Here is a 23514-nt window from a genome sequence, read left to right on the forward strand (position 1 = left end):
GACCCCTTAAATGTTGTCATTAAGATGAGGTTTAGATACATCTATAGGTTAAAAGTCTTCTGCAGGCGATCTGTATGGTTTCACAATAATGTTTTTATATGTTCTACAGTTATCTGTCAGCAGATTGTATTCCTGAAGCCCTAAGTGATAAAAGGACGGCTGCATTAATGGAATCATTTCCAGTGAGATCCTTGACCCGGGGAGGCCATAACAACCTCCGCTGTAGCCAAAAACCCCCTTTTTACCAATAAATACACAACTCCTTCTTTTGGCCACAGCGGCCACTTTATTTTGACAACAACAATACATAAAATAAAGCACAATATATGAGGGGGAGTCTTTGGAGCCACAAAAATCTGGTGCAACCATAACATGAACAGAAACCTGCCCACCACCAGACAAACAGGTTCCGGGGTAACACAAGCCTTCCAAAGGGTGGCTACTACCATTAAGACTTACGGCCGAAGGGAGTCAACCGCCGCCCCCGCACCAGATCACATAAAATTTACCAGGGAGGGATTCCCCGCCACACAATTTCCACCGACTCCAAGGACTCCCCACCCGCCACAGCTAGCACGGCTTACCCCTAAGCCTGCGCAGCCCCCTAACAACAATAAGGCCCTCTATGCCCTCCTGAATCCCTAATGCCCACAGATCAATCCCAACGTCGTTCAAGTGAATCCCATCCTCAGCCCAATAGCTCCCAATACCTTTCTCCAGTTCTAAGTGTCTTACGCTCACTCCCCCATTTCTGGACACAAAAGCCGACACATGACGGTTCAGCTTCACCGTAGCCCTATTAATACCTTTCATGGACCGCGCATATCGCCAACTCTTTCTCGGCATAATTTCCGACCACACAACAATCGGCTTCGGGAAAATAATGCGGATTTTAAGGAAATCGTATTGTATATCCCTGCGCAGTTAACGCGCTGGGCGACTACCCAAATCATTGCCGCCCGCATGTACCACTAAGATATCTGGGCTCCGATCCATCCGTACATAACCCTCCACTTCTCGCAGTACCTGGCACCATTTCATCCCCCTGATGCCTAACCACCTAACCAATGCCACATCCTTACTAAATCCTAGTTAACGGCCAGTAGGCCGCAACTTGGCCCTCTCCGCCCTCCAATACACATACGAATGGCCCAATAGCCAGACGAAAGCTGGATACTCTCGACCTGCAAGAAAATTAAGAAAAACCACAAATCAATAACCATCCTCCCCCAGACACAGAATACACAAGCACTCATACCTGGCTTCCCATTCAAAAACCTCCCACTAACAGTCCGGCAGTTCAGGACGAACATATAACTGATACCTCCTTGAAGCCCATCTCCCAATTCCCTTCACTACCTCTGCCGGCAACCCACGACTTGACGCCTCTGTCGCGGCCCCAATTCTAAAATAATGTGACGAGTATCCTGTACCCGCCAACTCTAACACAGCTACCACTTTTTTCAGCACACCTGTAAATTGGAATTGGGACAAAAAAGAGCCGTCCTCATGTCTGAACAACGGACACACTTCATGTCTCTGGTGCTTCCTGAACTCCCTGAAACAGCGCACCGGGCACATAACCGCCCCCGTAACTTGCCCCAAACAGACTCTTCTTCCTCTGCCTTCCTGGTCTGTTTTCGACCGACGCAGCCAAATTTCCACCCTGCCATCCAGCAGTATAACATCCTCTGACGCCAAACCACCTTGAACCCCTTTACCGGGGGCCACTAGCTCCCCCAGCCTAAATGCCCCAAAAAAGGCAAAAGCGCATCTAAACAAACACTCCTCAAAAACGTCCCTGCAAATCTCACCGAGCACGCCTGCCATCTTTACCAATAAGCCATGTTATAGGGCGTCTCTTGTCCTTAAACACCTGACCTTTCCGCAACCCACGCAATGCTTGCTGCACCCGAAACGTCTTAGTCAAATCTTGATGACCTTGTAACTTAAAAACGAAGGCCCACCCGGCCATATAACGATTCACCTTGGCCACGGACCAACCCTGTGTTGTTTCATGACCTAACCACGCCAGCAATGCCAGCTCTTTCTCGTTTTCAGATAATTGAATCCCCAACGCACTCACCCACTCCTGCCAATGATCCCAAGCTGCCTTGTAAACCTTCCAGGTCCCCCGTGCCAGCGAATTTCCAATCATTTGTTCCGCTGCACGTCGACCACGTTCCATAACTCCTGTGGACACAGCAGACCCTCTCGTTCGGCTCCCGGCACCAACGCCCAAAACTGCTCCCACTGCGAACGAGAAAGTGCATCAGCTATACTATTGTCAACCCCTGGTAAATGAACCGCCACTATCCACGCATTCAAGGACAAACAGAGCAATACAAAGTGCCGCAACAAATCCACCACTGGTGGCGACTGGGCTGTCACCCCATTGATGGCTTGAACCACACCCATATTATCGCAATGCAACCGCACCTTCTTATTTCTAAACCATTCCCCCCAAATTGACACTGCCACCACGATTGGGAACAATTCTAATAAAACTAAGTTCTTAACCGCCCCAGTAATCTTCCAATCTTCCGGCCAACAACCTGCGCACCACTGTCCCCTAAAAAAGGCTCCAAAACCAACCGACCCAGAAGCATCCGTGAACAACTCACAATCAAAATTATTCACTGCCTGATCTATAAACAAGGAGCGACCATTGTATTTGTTCAAAAACGAGGCCCATACTGCCAAATCCGCCCGAATCCCAGCCGAGATCCGAATAAAATGGTGGCCTGCCTTCACACCCGCCGTTGCCCCTGCCCTTTTCCTACAAAAAAACCCATCCCATAGGCATTCGACAAGCAAAATTTAATTTGCCTAACAACGACTGCAGGTCCCGCAGGGTCATTTGTCGGGAGCTAGCTGCTCTCGCCAAATCCTGCCGCAATGCCTCAAGCTTGTCCATGGGCAGCCTGCACTCCATTCTCACAGTATCGATCAAGATACCGAGAAAACTCAAACATGTAACCGGTCCCTCTGTCTTTTCCGGAGACAAAGGAATGCCAAATTTTTTGGCCACCCATTGCACCATACCCAAGAGCGAACTGCAAACGTCCGTATGTGCAGGGCCAATACACAAGAAATCGTCTAAATAATGCAGAATTGACTGCAAACTGGACACATCTTGAACCACCCACTTCAAAAAGGAGCTAAACGCTTCAAAATAGGCGCAGTAAATGGAGCATCCCTTTTCCCATCCGCACCTGGGGCCTTCCCTTTTCCATGCTTAAAGCACCTGGACGCCCCATGTCCCGCTGCGCTGCAAACAGAGCAGTTGTGTTTGAATCGACAACTTGCTCTAAACTTACACTGGCCTTCATTGAACTGCCTGCAAAACCCTGCTTTCCTAACAGACATTGATCCGCTACCGGCGGCTGAGCTTCCTCCAACATTTGCGCCGGAAGACGCGCTCCCTTGAAAGGACTGCCCATACCGTGTCGGTGCCATCACTTTTAACCACAAGCCTATATCCTTGTGGTCCCACCCAATTGTAGGGCGCACAGCCTTGCGTTGACGAAATTGTTCATCATACCGCAACCACGCCTGTCCGCCATGCATTCTATACGCCTCCCCAATTGAATCCAGATAACAAAAAAGGGCTGAGCAATTTTCCGGCGCCTTTTCGCCTATCACCCCTGCCAAAATCGCAAACGCTTGCATCCAATTAGCAAACGTCTGCGGAATTAGCCGCCAACGCTTCTTTTCCTCTTTTTTAGTTTCCGTCCGCTTCCCCTTTTCCACATTGAATTTTTTTAATAGTAACAATAAAAAAAAATTTCAATGTACTCATCCCTCCATATTTTTTCCCGTACCTCTTTTTTCAAATGGGCCCCCAAGGGGCCCTCGAAACAGACATACACCTCCCCCTTTGCCCTATCATCTAATCGAACTGACTCCCCGTCTTTTTCTGTTGCACAGCCACCATCACGCCGGCACACTGTACTTCCCCCACTCCTACATCAACCGAAGGTCCGGCAACTACTGTCGCATCACTCCTAGATCCCTGCGTCACCCACGCCGCCACCAGATACCCTAAAGGAAACCTTTCACCCCTATCACACTGCAGCAACAAATCCCTCACATTACCCAATAACTCCCTTAACTCACTCCCAAATTCCCCCTGCGAAACTGCTCCCTGTCCAGCATTCACACTCTGAACACCCCACTGACCCTCACGCACATCATCAGACATACAATACATGGAGCTATGCTCACCGGGCTGCATAAACGCTGTATCTCCACCAGCCGGGCATCCAGGAACCGGGACCTCCGCGTCGTTCCCTGTCTCTTCTGAATCCGCGCCATCCTGTCGCTGTTCTGCTAGCACCGCATACCCTGTTGCTTGCCGGCTTGCTCCAGTCCTCTGCTCCCGCTGCAGAACACACACCATGGACCGCACCCTGGTTGTGCTGCTCCCAGCGGATTCTTCAATTTGCTGTCGCTGTGATTGGGCTCCCCTGCCCTGCTTGGCTCCTACTGCACCTCTTGCCTGCTTTCTATCTCTCCCCTGGGCCGGCACTTCACCCATAGGGGTCGCTGTTCTGCCACTCCCAACAGCTCTGCCACCGCCGCTGCTAGCCCTCTCAGCCGTCTCCCTCCTCAGGACCGCGCTGCCAGACGCTCCCCCAGCCAGCACATCACCGGGGGAGACGTCTGTGCCAGGAAGCTGCATACTGCCGCCCAGCGCTGCAGGCCCCGCCCCCCGACCGGAGCGGGGGCCCCCGCCGGCAGCCTAGTCTGATTCCTCCGTGGCCTCGACTCCCTACCCCGAGGCTTGGGGAGGGCGCCGCTGCCACGAGGGTCCCCGGGGGGACTCCGGAGCCGCCGCCCAGCCTTCGGAGTGATTCCTCCTCAGAAAATCTTGCCGGCGGCCTGGCCCGCCTCAATCTCCGCTCCTCCGTTGGTGCCATATTTACTGCGCCACTCCTGTTCAGCACTCCGGACACCTGCTCCTGCAGCCAGTCTGGACCACGAACGCTGGCAGTTGCTCCCAACTCCTCCAGGATCCTGTCAACCGGTATTCCAGGTAACAGTCTCTTACAGTTGTTTGCTGTGTGACACTCACTAATGTCCCTCAGCTAAAGATGACGCTGACCCCCTCCCCTCTCTTAAATAACCCCCGCCTACTCCCAAAGCAATAGCTTTGTGCGCGCAATAGCTTTTTTAATTTTTCCGTCGACGTAGTTCAGCAAGGGCTTAATTTTTGCGGGATGTCCATAAGTTTCCGTTACTACTACTTTGGAATATATACAACTTTTTGATCGCTTTTTATTGCGTTTTTTCTGGGAGACAAGGTAACTGATTAAGTGCATTTCTGGCGTTCTTTATTTTTTTTCCCCAGAAAAAGCCAAAAATACAATACCTGAAGGTCTGCAAAGCAGAAACGGTCGCCATAGGCACGATCGCCATAAGGCAGGCACAATCGCCGTAGGGCAGGTGCAATGGCCGTAAGCCAGGCGCAATGGCCGTAAGCCCTGGATATATGCAGTCAGCCAGACAATGTGTGCAGGAGCAGCTTGTTCCTGGCAGGCTAATATGCAGTCACCCACTCAACCCAGCCCAGATTGGGGAGGAGTGACTGCATATACTAATAGCCTGCACATGTGAACGATACCAAAGATGTCAGCCACAGATGGATGGTGACCCACCATACAGGATATCAACCCTGGCTGATATAACAGCGGGTTGCCCTGTATCTCTAAAGTGGGCCACACTGGCTGACATCTTGGGCTCCCCCACCAACTAGCAAACTACATAACAAAAGTACTAATGCATACTAATAAAATGTGGGTGTTGGTACTGCATTTTGGCCAAAACGCATAGGCTGACGGGCCGTGCCGAAGCCACACCGCTTCTGTCAGTACCTACGCTAACTCACTATAAATTACATAAAATCACAGAGGTGAGGGAAAAAACAGACATTCACAGAAAAAGCCAAAAATACAATACCTGAAGGTCTGCAAAGCAGACACGGTCGCCATAGGCACGATCGCCATAAGGCAGGCACAATTGCCGTAGGGCAGGCGCAATGGCGGTAAGCCCTGGAGATATGCAGTCAGCCAGACAATAATGTGGAGGAGCACATTGTTCCATGGGGATGGCTTGATAGGCAGTCTCTCAAGGAAGCCCTGGGGCCTTTCAGAAGGCCCCCGGCAGCCATGACACCTGCAGCATTCAAGGGCTTTATATGCCGCTGTCAGAATTGACAGCGGCACTTAAAGGGTTAATAGCCGAAGGGTTAATAGTCAAACGGCGATCGGCTATTTCCCAGGGGTGTCAGCTGTAGTAAACAGCTGACACCCACGGTGCATGAAGAGAGGTCGCCCTGCGACCTCTCTGTGTACATACTCCGACGATCCAGGACGTAAATGTAGGACAAAGGACAGCCCCCTCAAAATACTCCAATCTCATATTTATTAGGACTGTGACTGGACAGATTGATCTGCATTTTGTCCGATGGCCTGGTTTCTCTTTCTACGTCAGTCGACTAATTCGCCTGTGGTGGAGAAATTGCTAGGGGTTAATGTGGAGGTGGGAACTCCCGACGATCTCTTAAAAAATAGTTGCCCCTTGCCCGTCCTCTCCCACGATACTGCCTACATCCTCTAGTGGCCCATGGTGGTAATCTACGATTGTTCATATGTCTGGGCCCTTCTGTATCTGAGAGGTCAAAATCTGACACGCTTTGTTCCATCTCTGATGGGACTCTTGTCTGGGGGAAAAGGCGATTTATCACGGAAGTGCTGTACATCTCTGAGAGAGATTATGCTTCCTTAATTCGAAGAGTCTATTGATTGATAGAGTCCTGTAGAGCCTTCTCCCGTTGCGGAAACTCAGGGTCAGACGCAAATTTCTTTGCTTGTAAGACTGACTCCTCTGGCATTTTTTGATTCTTGTTTAGTGTGATTTTTTTTTTCCCCTTCCTCTCAAGGTTACTGAAGGGCTTGGTAGGAGCGATCATGTTTGGGCAATTCACAACTTCAGCTTTTCGGTAATTAATAAAATGACAACGTGGAAAAAATGTTCTATGTAAATATCGAGTTGTAGAATAGACAGTTCCATTCCAATACTTTCCATGTGTGTTTGAGGTTATTACATATGTAGACATTACATCTCATTGATGTGGTTCAGTTTAATGCTTTTATGTATTTTCCAGGAAAATGTTTTCTGATTAAATATAAGTTTTGTATACTTTGGAAACTTAAACGAGTGAAAGTGTGTCCCTCTTATCCATAGCAACCAATGGACAACAGGTATTTGTAAAAAGACAGCTGAACCTTGGAGAAAAAGGAGACTTTTTCAGAGACAGATTTGATACTTGAGATCCAACAGTTTTAATACATGACAAAACTAAGTTTTTAGTACATTTCAACATTTAAAAAAATTGGCCTTTTCTTTTTATAATGTAAGCAAATAAGGTCTTGTAAAATGCAAAAATAAATAAATAAATATATATATACCGGACAAAATAACAACCAACTGGGCAACGGAACGAGCTGGATCAAATGGGAGGGCTGAGCCACAACTCCAGCCTACATTTCAAAAATGGTGAACTGCAACAGGTGGTGCAACAGAAGAGACCATCTGCACGATGAAGCGATCTTCATACAGGATTTCCGAAGGGCTGCACCATCCAACTGTAGAGGCCAGAGAGGCGCTCCAGGAGCCCATCCACCGCACTATGCAGCTAGAGAGCGGTGCACTCCTGGATAGCTGCAAATGCCCACTCCGGCCCCTGCGCTGAGGAGAAGAGACGCCAGCACTAAAGAAACAATAGTGTTTTTTCCCCTTTTGACTAGATGTAGCACTGTAGTACCCCAGCACTACTTCTGTCCCACCCCTTAAAGGCACGTGCTCTTTTGGTTATGTACAATGTCTGTTTTTCATTTAAAAATATTTTAACGACATTTAACCAAGTAACCAAACCCGCAGAACAGCTGAGCGTCCAGTCTCGTTGCACGGCCTTCAAAAGGTATTGGGCAATCTTTTTGGTTGTCAAGTTACATTGGGCAATTTTTGTGGGGGCCAGAGGGGAGGGGGGTGGCATTACAGTGTTAATTTAGGGTTTAATGCATTGTATAGACTTGTCACCAACTGACATGCGTGAGGGAGATGTAGAGAAAGTGTATTTTATTAAAGGTATTTTGTAGTCCTTGGGACAGCACTTATAGTTTTTTCACATTGGCATCGCAAAGATCCAGAAACATGAGGGGCGTTATTCTGCTATGCCCAAAAGTTTAGCTAAAAAAATGCCCTGTGTAGAATTAATATTTTATATAAAAAAAAAACTACAATGTCTAGTGAGATTAATCACTAAGACATTTATCTGTCCCTGGCAAACAAGGTGGGAAAATAAGGCCTTGTCCGACTTACCAGACACAGGGGGCTTATAGCAACAGGGCGCACAGCCTGCACCCGCGTATAAGTGGTGCAAGCAGGAGAGGGAAACGACCTTTGATGCGTTGCACCTATTATTGTTGCATTGGCTGCTCTAGTTCACCCCTATCCCCCCTGGACAAGGCACCTCCACAGCTTCCCTTCCCAACTCATTTCTGTGTCCTTACTAAGCCTAGCGACTGCATTTTTCCATATAACCATAAAGAAGCTCTGAAAGGAAAGAATTTAAATGTTGACATTACCCGAACTGAAAGGACTCTTCTGGGGGGTTTTTCTAGCAAAATCCACAAACTTGATCCAGATGTTATTGTGGGTCATGATATATATGGTTTTGATCAAATCAATGTTTATAGCCAGTGCCAGGAAGAACTACCTATTATAAAGCTGCAGACTTGTCAAAAGATGATCTGTTGGGGGATTTACTGCAAGATTTGAAATCGTAGCCAGTACAGATGACTCCACCACCGGTTATCACACTGAAGAAGAGGAGACCTGCAGGGACACCTCTTAACCCTTTTTCTATGCCTACTAAATCTCTAACCTCCAAGGCTTCTCCAACAGTTGTCAACTACCTCTTCCACTACCCAAGCAGGAATATGACTCTGCCCCATCTCAAGCGTCTAATTACACCGCCACTAAAACAACTGAGTTGTAGCGAGACCGTGACAGCAGAACTGCTACTGTTGCTAAAAATTAAAGGGTGACGAAGTTGGAAGAAACTTTAGAAGATGATGTCAAAGAGATGATTGAGTTTGACTACAAAGATTTTGACACGCCCGTGGAGGAGGATCATTCGGACATGAAAGCTGGCCTAAGAACAGCTGTTAAGATGGAAGCAGATATCAAACAGGAGGTGAAAGAAGAAATGGATGAAAAACCTCATTGGTTCAACATTTTATGGGGAGTCCTGCTGGGATCAAATACCGGATGAGAAAGTGTCTGTTGTAAATGAAGTTCAAGTAGATTCCAGTCTCCTTCCTTTGGTAACTGGTGAAGATGGTGATCAGGTTTTCAGATTTTATTGGCTGGATGCTTATGAGGACCAATACAATCAGCCCGGTGTTGTGTACTTATTTAGGTAAGTCTGGATAGAGTCTGCTGAATGTCAGTTGCTGTGTAAGCATAAAAATCATTGATCGCACAGTTTATCATCTGCCATCTGGAAAAGATACTTGTGTTCCTGTGACAATGATGAATGTTTAGCAGGAGTTCACTCATGGCATTGTAGACAAATATAAAATCATGAAATTCAAGTCCAAGAAAGTTGGAAAGAACTATGCTTTTGAGATTCCCGATGTCCCTGCTAGCTCAAAGTATCTTGAGGTTCGATATTCCGCAGACTTGCCCCAACTTCCTCAGGACCCAAAGGGAGAAACATTATCACGTCTTGGGACCAAATACATCAAGCTTGGAGCTTTTCTTGCTTAGTCAGAAAATAAAAGGGCCCAGCTGACTAGAGATAAAGAGCCCACAGCTGAACAGCCAGCCTATAAGCTGGTGCAAAGTTGAAGCAATGGTGGCTAAGCCTGATCTGGGGAATGTTCAACATATGCCACCACCTGCTATTGTTGTCCCGTCTCTCAGTATGAAGACTGTTCAGAACCCAAAGACTCATCAAAGTGAGATTGTTGCATTGGCTGCTCTAGTTCACCCCTATCCCCCCTGGACAAGGCACCTCCACAGCCTCCCTTCCAAACTCATTTCTGTATCCTTACTAAGCCTAGTGACTGCATTTTCCCATATGACCATAAAGAAGCTCTGAAAGGGCAATCTCAACATTTAAATTCTTTCCTAACTGAAAGGACTCTTCTGGGTTTTTTCCTAGCAAAAATACAGAAACTTGATCCAGATGTTGTTGTGGGTCATAATATATCTGGTTTTTATATTGAACTTCTGCTTCAAATGATTAATTTATGTAAGGTTCCGTTTCGGTCAAAAATTGGTCGACTTAGGCGATCAACTATGCCAAAACTAGGGAGTCGCAGCGGCTTTGCTGAAAGAAATTCACCATGCGGTCGAATAATTTGTGATATTGAGATCTCTGCAAAGGAGTTAATTCTCTGTAAAAGCTACCACTTGTCTGAACTAGTCCATCATATACTGATAAATGAAGGCATTATGATTCCTTCAGAACACATTCGTCATGCATACGGTGATTCCTCACAACTTCTCTTCCTATTTGAGAACACTCTCATAGATGCCAGGTCCATACTGCAGATCATGTGCGAGTTTAACGTCCTTCCCTTGGCCTTACAGATCACCAATATAGCAGGAACGTTTGTCAAGGACCCTGATGGGGGTTCGTTCTGAACCAAATGAATACCTTCTGCTTCATAGTAGGTAAAATAAACTATCCGCGCTCCAAGGGAATACAAAGCTTCAGTATAGGAAAACAATGTCCTTCTTTATTATTCTTGAGCAACGCGTTTCGGTAGATAAACTACCTTTTTCAAGCTCTATACATTTAACAATAAGTAACACATATAAATAGGCACTCACATATCTTCAGGTTTGACTACAACGCTGTGCATTGCAGTTCCGTAATTAGCGGGGGCGTGGTGCATGCCTCCCAGGTAGATCCCACGTCATACAGGTAAGACACCTGGAACGCTTCAGTCTGCGCTCCACGGTCTTCAGTAAAACTTTATTTGGGTTGCAGGAAAACAGCAACCTTCATACAAACTCTGTGCACACCCGCTGTCCGCTGGCTATTGCAGCAATGGTCGCTGGCTAAGTGCAATGCTCCTCTGTCCATACATTATCACTAAATCACATATATATACACATATAAAGTTCATTATCCCCACAGGTAGCTATTCAACAATTTTTCTTTACGTTCATTTACTATATTAAATTTCATATTTTTTATATTTTTTCTAATACCTCGTTTAAACCATATGGGCCTAGCGTATTGAGTCTGTGAATCCAGAACATCTCGCGTCTCCTCAGTTCGCCAACTGAATCTGCTTCTATAGATTCCAATGGGGTGACGGACATTTTTGAAGAATCGGCAATGTGGACATCGTTGAAGTGCCTCGATATGCTGTGGGTACGTAAATTATTTTTAATGTTTAATCTATGATTATTGATTCTCATTTTTAATTTATTTTTAGTACGACCAATATATTTTAGGTTGCACGGACATTCGATTAAGTAGATCACTTTAGTTGTATCACAAGACAAATATTGACTAATGGGAAATTTTTTACTGTTATCGCTCTCGTCATACTTAATTTCCGTTCTTTTGTTAGTGATAACTTGGCAACATTTACATTTAGTGTGTCTACATTTATATACTCCCGCTATTTTATTACATTTATGTTGAATGCGTTTTTTATCCGGATTAGATGGAGATATGATATTTTGGATGGTCTTCTGAATTTGGTTATAAAAGGTGCATTTTTAGAACTTATATTCGTCTTTTTTGTTAGTTTTTTATTTTTAACTGGATTTGTTTCATTAGCTATTTTGTTATATGCGTTTTCAAGGATTTTTTCAGGGAAATGTTTTTCTCTAAATCTATTTTTTATTAAGGCTGCCTGATCTTCATAATCACTATTTAAGGTACAGTTTCTCCGGATTCTTTTCAGTTGGCCGTAAGGAATATTATTAAGCCAATGTTTGGCATGGCAACTTCTGTAATCTAGGTATGAATTTTTGTCAACCTTTTTAAAGTACGTTTTAGTGGTAATTTTATTGTCAATTGGAATTAATTCTAGATCTAAAAATGTTATTTTTTCTTGGCTAATATTACTAGAGAACTTTAAATTATTAGTATTATTATTTAAAATTTCTATAAATTCTATAAGACTATTAAGAGGGCCCTTCCAGATTATTAAAATGTCAATAAAACGTTTGTAAAAAGCTAAATGTTCGTGTGATAAAAGGAATTGTTCAAAATGGCCCATATACAAATTTGCGAAAGCCGGGGCGAATTTACATCCCATGGCCGTGCCATGAATCTGTAGATAAAATGTTTTTTTATATAAAAAAATTACTTTTTAAGATGAAATCTATAGCTTTCGATATAAAATTTTTTTGGTTAGGGGGCATCAGCATATCTTCATTTAGAAATGCTTGTATGGCTACAATTCCAAGGTCATGGGGGATGCTCATATATAGAGCTTCAACATCTAGGGTACATAAAAAATAATTACTTTCCCATTTAAAATTATTTAAAAGCTCCAATAAATGACCTGTATCTTTAAGATAAGCTGGTAATGTTAAAACGTATTTTTGCAAGATCCTGTCTACGTGTTCGGCTAATCTACTGGTGACTGAATCTATTCCGGCAATAATAGGGCGGCCAGGGGGGTCAGATTGATCTTTGTGGATTTTAGGGAGGTGATACATAAATGGTATTTTAGGTTCTATAGATGTAATGTAACTACCCTCTTTTTTGTTTAGTCCCTTTAATTCAATAGTTTCATTAATAAAATTTTTTAATTGTCTAGTAATCTCTTCAGTTGGGTCACTTGGAATGATTTTATAGTTAGTTTTATTATTTAGCATTTCTAGGTTTACTCTATCATATCGACTATAGTCCATAAGGATAATCCCACCCCCTTTATCTGCTCGTTTAATTATTAATTTATCATTATCCCTAAAATTATTTAAAATATTTCTTTCCGATAGGGTTAAATTTTGGGGAGATGTAAGTTTTTTTATACTTTTATTTTTGTAACACATCTCTGTCGAATCTTTTAAAATATTGTTATAAAACAATTCTATAAAAGGACCTCTAATATCAATTGGATAAAATTTGCTTTTTGATTTAAGATCTGAGCCAATCGGTTCATTGATATCAAATTCTACTGTTAATTCTTTAAGATTATCTTTTTCGTGCATAATATAATATTTGTTTAGAGTTATTTTACGTACATAGTTATTTAAATCAATAAATCGAATAAATTAGATTTAGATGATGGACAAAATGATAATCCTTTAGATAATAGATCTAATTCTTTTTTAACTAATATATGGCTGGATAAATTACAAATACCGTGCATTTGTGCTGTAGTTCTATCTATTTCCTTATTTTGATCGATGTTATCCTTTTGTTTTTTATTGGTTCTTTTACCCCCTCTTTTTCCTCTCCTGTGTTTTTTTTGTTGGTTGGTTGGTGTTTTCTGTACTAAAGGTATAAGGTACTGGCTTATTTTGGATCTCGTTATGGGCGGTGTTATGGTTATATTGGTCGTTTTTTTCTTTTTTATTGGTACTGTTTTGGGGTTGCTGGTTAAAATTTGTTTTATTTTTGGACGTGCCCCTAAAAAAGAAACCATGGGGGACTGATTGTTTGTTGAGGCACTACTTCTGCTTCATGCTTTCTATGAAATGACTTCTTAGTACCTGATAAGCCATCTTTCAAAAAAAGTCAGTCGGTTGTGGTTGATGATGATATGAATGTAGATCAAAATAAAAATAAAAAAGGCTGTTTGTTACGTGTGCTGCTGGGATCTGTAGTTCTAAGCTTCCTAGCAGCACAGCCCTTACAGGGTTAATTAATTGAGCTGGCTGGGTGTGGTACTTCCTGCTAGCCAATCTACTTGGTCTGTGCTTATCAAAATAGAAAAGGGGTTTTATAGACTCTTTAGTCCGTATTATTAAAATATTTATTATGCAACGCGTTTCGGCAAATACATAGATGTTGCCCTTTTCAAGCATGTAATACACTTCATACACTCTACATATATATATAGACAATAAAGTCATAGCCACTTATTTTCCCCCCCGATGGATGCCAGGGCCGTGGCCATCTTGGTGTCACGTGATCACGTCACTTCCTCACCATGTGACTTCTAACATCACTATCTTTCTCAGTGAACACTCTTAACTACAACTCTATTCATAAATGTCTCTACTCACTATAATAGGAGAATCCACCTTTCACTATTTGTCTCATTCATTCTATTATAACGGGATGTTTGCTCGGAGAATCCTCCAATTATATTTAACCTTTTGTAATTAAATGACATAATTTTTATACCCATTATTCCATTAATATAAAACTCTTGTACCCATCATTCTATTAATTCTCTATATGGTTTTAAAAAAGCTACTATTATACATAAATATAAACATATATATGAAAATTACTATATTAAATACATTGACTAAATTATAATAAATTAATAAACAAATTAATATTATGACGATCATAAGACAATAATTTATCAGTTAATTATCAAGTAATCACAAAATTTTATAAAACCTATCATATGGCTATAATATAATAAATTACCATAAGAGATTAATTTAGAATCATTTTAAAATATATTATATGTAAAGAAAAAAAGAGGGAGGAGTGGGGGGGTGGTGGTAAAGGTCATCTCATTTACCCTTATATTTTTTCTAGTATTTCATTCAAACCCAAGTCTGAAGTCTATAAATCCAATACCTCGCCTTTCTTCTTAATTAACTGATTTTATCGGGATTTGTTCTAATGGGGTCACAATTAAATATTTGGTCTGACAATTATGCACTTCTGAAAAATGACGGGCCACACTGTTTACTGTAACCTCTCCTAATAGCAATAAACAAATTAGGAGGCGTGGCCAAGCAGCTAATCTGACCGGCCGCATGTGAGGAGCGCTCCTCCACATACCGGCAAAAAAACCCTAATCCTGAAGACATCCTGAGGGTCCCCTGACCCAGAATAGCACCGGCGGAGGGAGGAGAGGATAGAGCCCCTGACGGCGCTCCCGGACGGCCGCAGCTGAGGTACCGGCGGCGGGGAGAGCGGAGACCCATAGCCGCCGCGGACGTACTGCGGAGGACACCGGTGAGCGGCGGGGACTCCGAGCCAGACTTTGCTCCGAGAGGGAGGAGAGAGGAGGCGGATAGACCCCCCGGAGGGACGTCTGTGACACCGACATAGCGGGCACCGCCGGCGGGAGAAAAGTCCGAGAGGCAGCGACTCCGGCGGCCATCTTGTGAAGGGCAGAGGCGGAGGTGCAGGGCCCTGAACACCAGAGTGCACTGCTCCCGGGCGCGGTAGGGAGTTGTGCGGAGAGGGGGAAGAGAAGGTCGAGATCCGGAAGGTATAACCGAGAGGTGGACATAGGAAAAGCTGCTGGCGGGAAAAGACCGCGAAAACGCGGCTGCGGCGGCCATCTTGCGTGTGGCGCCGGAACAGAAAGGCCCTTAAAACAGGGCCGAAAGCTACCCCCGGGCCCAATATAGCACCGCTGCAGGGAAAGGGAAGAGGACAGAGACATTAGAATTACACAGAAGGCACAGGCAGCGTAGCGCACAACGACCTCAGACCCGCAGCGAAGTGACCATCAAGCGAACAAGCGCAGCTAGCAAGCAAGCAGCGAGAAGACACATTTAAGGGGACATAGAGGGAGGCCCTCCCCCCCCCCCCCCCTCCACTTACAAGAGGACTAAACACCATACAATTCGGAGAACCAGGAGAAGGGGCAAAACAGGGGCAGCAGCAGACCCCTATAGAACATTCAATTTCTATAACGGAAAACCAAACAACCGCGACATGGGCCCCACTAGACAAAGCTCATCTGCAGACAAACTTAAAGTCTTCGCAAGAGGAGAAACCCGGAAGGAGCCCAGCCCTGAACCCGCTGCGCCCGCTGCGGCGGGAGTTGCAGCAACAAAGCATACCAACCCAGATCCAACTGAGGGAACTGTGCAAACGCTGCAACAACTGTCTGAACAGCTTCTGACCGCAATACAAACATCTACAGCCACGCTCACCAGCAAAATTGATGAAGTTAAAGTGGATGTGAGTCTGCTGAGACAAGATCTCCAAAACCTAAGAGAACGTGTTGCCAGCACAGAGAACAGAATATCTACCCTAGATGATACTGTCGCCCCAATGACAGATGCAATACGAGATCTTACGCAGAAAGCTGAATACTGGAGACAAAAAGCAGACGATCTGGAAAATCGGTCGCGAAGAAATAATTTGCGCATAGTGGGGCTACCAGAGCGGGCCGAGGGGCAAAGACCTGAAGAATTTATAGAACGCTGGCTTCGAGAACTCTTTCCCAATGCTGGACTATCGCAAGTCTTTGTTATTGAACGTGCGCATCGAGTGCCCATGAAGCCACCAATACCAGGAGCCCCACCCAGACCCCTACTAGCAAAGCTGCTCAACTCCCGTGACAGGGATATAATCCTACAAGCTGCCAGAAAGGGAGGGCCCCTGCGACATGACAACGCCACAGTGTCCATTTTTCCGGATTTCTCAGCTGATCTCCAAAAGCAGCGAGCAACATTCTTCGGAGTCAAAAAGCAACTAAGAGATCTGCAGCTCCCGTACTCGATGGTGTATCCGGCTCGACTGCGGGTGATCGACGGGGACCGTGCCCGCTTCTTCTCCACACCAACGGAAGCAGGAAATTGGCTGAACACCAGACGACGACCAGAAGGGCCGTAATGTATACATAACCATTTATTTTCCCCTCTCTAGGTGCAGAGACCAATACACAAAGATGAACATTTCCCTTACAGTTCCTAACTGCACACTAGTGACTATCCTCTAAACACGCCACAAGAACACTCTAGCCAAATGGCACAGAACCGAGACTTTCTTTATCTGTGGCAGACAAGTAATCTACGATTCCCAGGAGAAGATGACAAACCTTCCCTTTCTACGGCCCCGGCGAGATTCACCTGTTTTAACCCCCCCCCCCCATCCTCCTCCTCCACCGATTCCCCTCGTCGATGTCTTGCGGGGTGATTTAGAACCCCCTCCCCATATGCTTCCTATCCTTAAGGGGACCCACCCAGAAAATGACAGCCTAACCAATGCCGGTCCACATAACTGATTTAACAACACAACAATACCACAAGTATAGTCTTGTAATAAGCTATACTATGTAGGTACCCCCTAAATACAGGTTGCCACGAATACGTATGTGATAAAGAAGATAATCTTCGAATCTGGTTAATTACAGGTTGATTGAGAGTTACAGTTGATAGTAGTTTATCAAAATGTTTTTAAGTTGTATGCATCAAGTGCTCTATGATGATATTGAAAATGTGCTGAAGTACTGTTACATGATAGATGATAAAAATGCAATTGAGTGTCGGGGGGGGTCGCCTGACGGGCAGAATAACATGGGGAATAGTATCCGGATCAGATTAACATCTCTTAGCCAATGGCGGAGATAGTCTTTGTATCCTGGAACGTCAGGGGCATGGGGTCTACTAGGAAACGGGCAGCGATGAACACGTTGCTGCGCTCCTGGCGACCACACATCCTGTGCTTACAGGAGACCCACCTTACACCTGAAACCACAAAAGTCTTACTGAAGCCATGGGTACAATGGTCCGCGCATGTATACCACACATCATACTCCAGGGGGGTGTCTCTACTAATAAGAAGAACACTTAGATGGGAGGTGGAACAGATTAAGAAGGACACAGAGGGCAGATATATTTTTGTAAGAGCTAAAATTAACAATGACCCATATGTCCTACTATGTTACTATAACCCGCCGCCGGCAACAACAACCATTCTAGCAGACGGCATTCAATTTGCATCATTCTCTCCAGACGCAACAGTTGTCTGTATGGGAGATATGAACATGGTGATGGATCCCGCCTTGGATAGATTTGGAGGTGGTGCTCGGGGGGAGGGGGATGCGAGCAAGACTCGCCTGGCCTCTATTATCTCGGTAACGGGTTGGCTAGACTTATGGCGAACATTTCACCCGCAGCAAAAAGAGTATACCTGCCATGCAGCCCACAACCACGCTCTCAGCCGAATAGACTACATATTCGGGTCCCCTTCACTATTCCCTAAAATAGACTCAATAGAGTTCCTACCTCGAGGTATCTCAGACCACTCGCCAATACGTATGACCCTTAAAAACCCAGGCCCAATCACAATCAAGAGACCAAGGGTGCACCCATTCTGGCTTTCATTATTTGGACCTAATGACCGCATACCGGACCAGATCCAAATATACTATGAGGCACATGAGACGCATGGAGACATAAATCTAGTATGGGAGGCATTTAAATCATACCTTAGAGGTTGTTTAAGGTCCTCAATTTCATTTGTCAAAAGAGCCACGGCACGTGAAGGTGAACTTTTAGCAGAGCAATGCCAACAACTAGAAAGAGATTATATAGCTGACCCTATAGACACTAAAAGAGATAAATGGCTTCAGACAGGCAGAGACTACTTATTATACCTGAAAGAGAAAGCCCAAAGGAATCTATTCTTTACCCGACAGTCCTTTTTTGAACAAGGAAACCAATCCAGTAAACTACTTGCTTATATGGCGAGACAGGAAACCGCCCCCCCAACCATACTGCGAGTTAAATCAACCGAGGAAGTAGTGCTTACAGACCCGAAAGAAATCCTAGATAGATTTCAGCAATTCTACAAAGACTTATACCAATCAAGGGTAAATTACACAGCGGCAGAACTAGAGACCTACTTAAATGACATAATATTTCCAGAAATACAAGACGACTATAGGTCCCTACTTGACTCCCCCATAACAGTGGAAGAGATTGAAGAAGCAATAAATGAGATGGCTAAAAACAAAACTCCGGGAATGGATGGGTTGCCAGTGGAAATATATCAACATTACAAAAAAGAAATAATACCACAATTGTTTACCCTATACAAATACATCCTGGATAAACATCACCTACCAGAATCGATGCTAGAGGCCAACATAGTCCTCATACTTAAACCAGACAAAAACCCAGAGGAGTGCGGCTCGTATAGGCCGATTTCCCTATTAAACACGGACTATAAAATCCTTACTAAAATACTAGCGACCCGACTAAACCAAATAATAGGGAAAATTATACACCCGGACCAATCTGGCTTTATCCCGGGTAAATCGACATCGGACAATATCAGAAGAACACAGGTAATCACACAGGTGGGGTGGAGGTGGAGAGCAGACTGGGCCCTGGCCTCACTAGACGCGGCTAAAGCGTTCGACTCCGTCGAGTGGCAGTACCTGATAGAGGTGCTGCGTAAATTCAGGTTTGGAGAAACGTTTATAAAATGGGTCACCATCCTGTACAAAGCCCCGACCGCAAGGGTAACGGTAAACGGCCTGGTCTCCACTTCCTTCCCACTACACAGGGGGACACGACAGGGATGCCCACTTTCCCCCCTTCTATTTGCAATTGCAATCGAACCCCTAGCCCTGAGAATTCGACAACACAACTCATACAAAGGCGTTCAAATCGGACCCAGAGAGGATAGAATAGGCTTGTATGCGGACGATATAATATTGTATATGTCAGACCCTAGAAACACCCTACCACTGGCCATATCTCTAATAGACAAGTTTGGAATTTTTTCAGGCCTATGCATTAACTGGCAAAAATCCGCTTTCATGCCCCTAAGATCAGAGGGATGGCAGACGGGGGATGTATTTTGTAACTTACAAATCACTCCCAGATTTAAGTACCTTGGTATATATATCACCAGAGAACACACCCAGAGCCTCGAGTTAAATATTGCCCCCCTGCTGACAACTCTGCAGCAAAAGTTGAAAGGCTGGAGCACCCTACCACTATCTGTAGCAGGCAGAATAAACCTCATAAAAATGATAATACTCCCTAAATACTTATATTGCCTAGAACATACAGAAACAATTATACCACAGAAATTCTTTAAAAAAACTAACTCATTAATAACGTCATTCATATGGGGAAACTCTAGAGCTAAACTACGACTGGATACCCTACAACGCCCTAAAGAAATTGCAGGTATGGCGTTACCAGATTTTAAACTATATTATCTGGCGGGACAGGTCAGGTATCTCCGTCATTGGCTGTCGGGTGCGCCTCTCCCTAACTCCGAGCACCATCTCATGTACTTCCTCGAGGAGACTTCGTTGTGGATCCTCCTGGAAAAACCAAAATTGATAACCAAACAAATGCTGCCAGTCCACAGACTGGCAGTGAACGTGTGGCAGATATGCAAATCACTAACAAGACAAGAGAACACCCCCTTGGAGACTCCCCTGTGGGACAACAGGGCATTACCACACTTGGTGAATTTGCCAGGTAAACAATTCTGGATAAACTCAGGAGTTACCACACTAGAGCATGTTTATAGGGACCAAACACTGGTTTCCTTTGAACAAATGCAAGAGCTATACCAGATCCCAAGGGCGGGATTTTTTAGATATTTGCAACTCCGACACGCACTGACCGCACAGTTTCCAGGACCTAGACAAATATTTTCACAGTATCCATTGATAGGGGTACTGCGAACACAAGGACCCAAAGGCCTGATTTCAGTGCTGTATACCCATCTACTACATGCTAAAATCCCTGACATACCAATGACAGTAATGCAGAGATGGAGAGAACTTATTCCCACCCTCACTAGTGAGGATTGGGAAATGGCCATGTCCATATACACCACAGTATCACCGGCGGCAAATAACAAACTAACACAACTATATATCTTACATCAGTGTTATCTAACACCGAGCAGACTTCATAAAATGAATCGGATAACCACCAACCGCTGCCACCGATGTGGAATGCCCAATGCAAACTTCAACCATTTGATATGGAACTGCGTAGATATTCAGACATACTGGAGAGAGATTATAGAGTTTCTAACACAAATATTGGGAATACCAGTACCACACGATCCTGCAGTGTGCCTGTTGGGGATTTTAGACGAAGAACAATGGCAATATCATGACAGGATATTTCTTACAAAGGTTCTATTTTACGCCCGGAAGGCAATAGCCTTACGCTGGATGGACAGGCGCCCCCCGACACTCACAAAGTGGCAGAGCATTGTCAACGCCGTTCTGCCATATGAAAAAATGGTATATAAAAATAGAAAATGCCCTGAAAAATTCGATAAAGTGTGGGAAAGATGGTGTGGGTCATCAAGTACGGTGTACACACAGAACCAGTTCCATAATTTGCTGAGAACAGCGATGCCTAGAAACACTTAGATGGGCTAACAAAGGAACACACCCTCCGCCGACACCACAAAGAAATTATATTACCAGAGGAAAATGTAACAAAGGAATATGTCAATAGAATGTACTAAAACACTTGTTAGGAATACAATGAGCTAATGATGTAACCAAAAGTTTTCTTTATTCAGTTGTTGTACAAAATACAATGTTTTCAATAAAACGAGTTTAAAAAAAAAAAACAAATTAGGACAGCGCTCCACAAAAGGGTTAATAAAATGGAGCTATGAGGCTCAATCCAAAGAACAGCACTAGCTGAATATGAACAAACAAATGGGTATGACTTACCCGGTGTCTAGAGGATCCCCACTAACACCCCATGTCCAAGTGTGCCTAATGTCCAATCCGCCGGAGTTTCCTGTAATCCCTCTGGGCTAGACAGCGGGAGAGCCAAGCTGGATCCTCCGTCTCTCACACAGGAGAGCCGCTGAATTGTAGTGTAAGTCAGAAAAATATGGATCCGCGCTCCTCAGATCCTCAGGATGGTGAAGATGCGGCAGCGGGGACAGTAGGCCCGAGGAGCGGACGCAGCAGATCTTCGCTCTTGAGCTGCCGCACCAACGTCTTTGTCGACGGGAGATTCTTAGAGGCCCTTGAAGAGACTCCTCAGCGGGTGGGAACCGGAATATCAACTGCAACACTGGGAGAAGCACGAGTCAGGGTTCTTCCAAAATGTGAGATACTGGACCTACCATCCTGAGGATCTGAGGAGCGCGGATCCATATTTTTCTCACTTACACTAATATCAAATTTATGATTTTGCGATACGTGCCCTTAGGGCATTTTTTGTTCTGCCTACATATGTTTTATTACAAGGGCATTCTAATAGATAAATAACATAATCACTATCACAATTCAAGATACAATCATTTTTTCGTTTGATGGTTTCTCCCGACTCAATAGTTCAGTGTTCTCTATCCTTTTTTATGTGTTGACAGCATTTACATTTACTTTTATTACATCTAAAAATACCTACTCTTATTCCATTTGCTCTCTTATCATAATTTTTCTTTTTTAGTTCGGCTCTTGATGGTGCCATTATATTCTGTATAGATCTATTCTTTCTGAACACTAATTTAGGATTTTCTTCCATAAATTTGTGTCGTATTGGGTCGTTCTTGAGTATAGACCAATGTTTCTGTAGAATTTTTCGGATATCTTGTGCTTGACTATTAAATGTAGTAATAAAGGATGAACCACATTTATAATCTTTATTGCTGAACATCTTTTTATTAGGTTTCATTTCATTAGCCGGATCAACCTCTATTATTTTTCTATCGTTAAGCACTTTATCATAAGCCGCATCAATTAAACGCATGGGATCTTCTTTAATAGATGTGATTGTTCAATATAATCCGTAGTTTTCGTGCAGTTACGTCCTATTCTTTTGAATTGTCCGTACGGGATATATTAGTTTTCCAGTGTCGGGCATGACAGCTGAAACAATCAACATAACTATTGCTGACAACTTTTTTGAAATGGTTAGTGGTAATATCATTAGTCTCATGACTAATTGCTAGATCCAAAATCATTCTTGTTTAAATTCTCAATGAATTATATTAAATAATTTATTTCCCCTCCCCAAATAATGATAATGTCGTCTATAAATCTTTTGTGGAATTTAATGCGTTCCTGTCTAAATCTATCCTCCTCAAAATGACCTACATATAAATTGGCATAAGTTGGTGCAAATTTGGATCCCATCGCCGTCCCCCGTTTCTGTTTATAATTATCGTAAGTAAAATAATTATTATCTAGGATAAATGTAATGGCATTAATAATGAAAAGCACCTGTTGTTCTGGCATGAGCGGATCTTTCGAACGATGTTGATAAACAGCTGCGATGCCTTTATTGTGTGGAATGCTAGAATTTAGGGCCTCAACATCAAGTGAGCACCAAAAATATGATTCTTTCCACTTAATGTCTTTGATCGTTTCAATCAGATGGCTAGAATCTCTGGGATACGTGGGGAGACTCCGCATATATTTTGGCAGCTGTCTATCGACATATTTTGACAGTCTACTAGTGATGGAGTTGATTCCCGCTATTATAGGTCTGCGGGGGGGGGGGGGGGGAGATTTTTTTATGTATTTTTGGCAGATGATGGAAATAAGTTGTCTCTGGTTCAATCTGCAAAATGTATTTTCCTTCTAA

At 44.1% G+C, this 23514-nt stretch overlaps 1 pseudogene; it reads left to right on the forward strand.

Moving 5' to 3' along the window:
* The first annotated feature begins 6040 nt into the window (after nt 1-6040).
* On the forward strand, nt 6041-13913 carry LOC136620084 (DNA polymerase alpha catalytic subunit-like; annotated as a pseudogene).
* The last annotated feature ends 9601 nt before the right edge of the window (nt 13914-23514 follow it).

The sequence above is a fragment of the Eleutherodactylus coqui genome, chromosome 3, assembly GCF_035609145.1.
Source record: "Eleutherodactylus coqui strain aEleCoq1 chromosome 3, aEleCoq1.hap1, whole genome shotgun sequence".
In the NCBI taxonomy this organism is placed as follows: domain Eukaryota; kingdom Metazoa; phylum Chordata; class Amphibia; order Anura; family Eleutherodactylidae; genus Eleutherodactylus; species Eleutherodactylus coqui.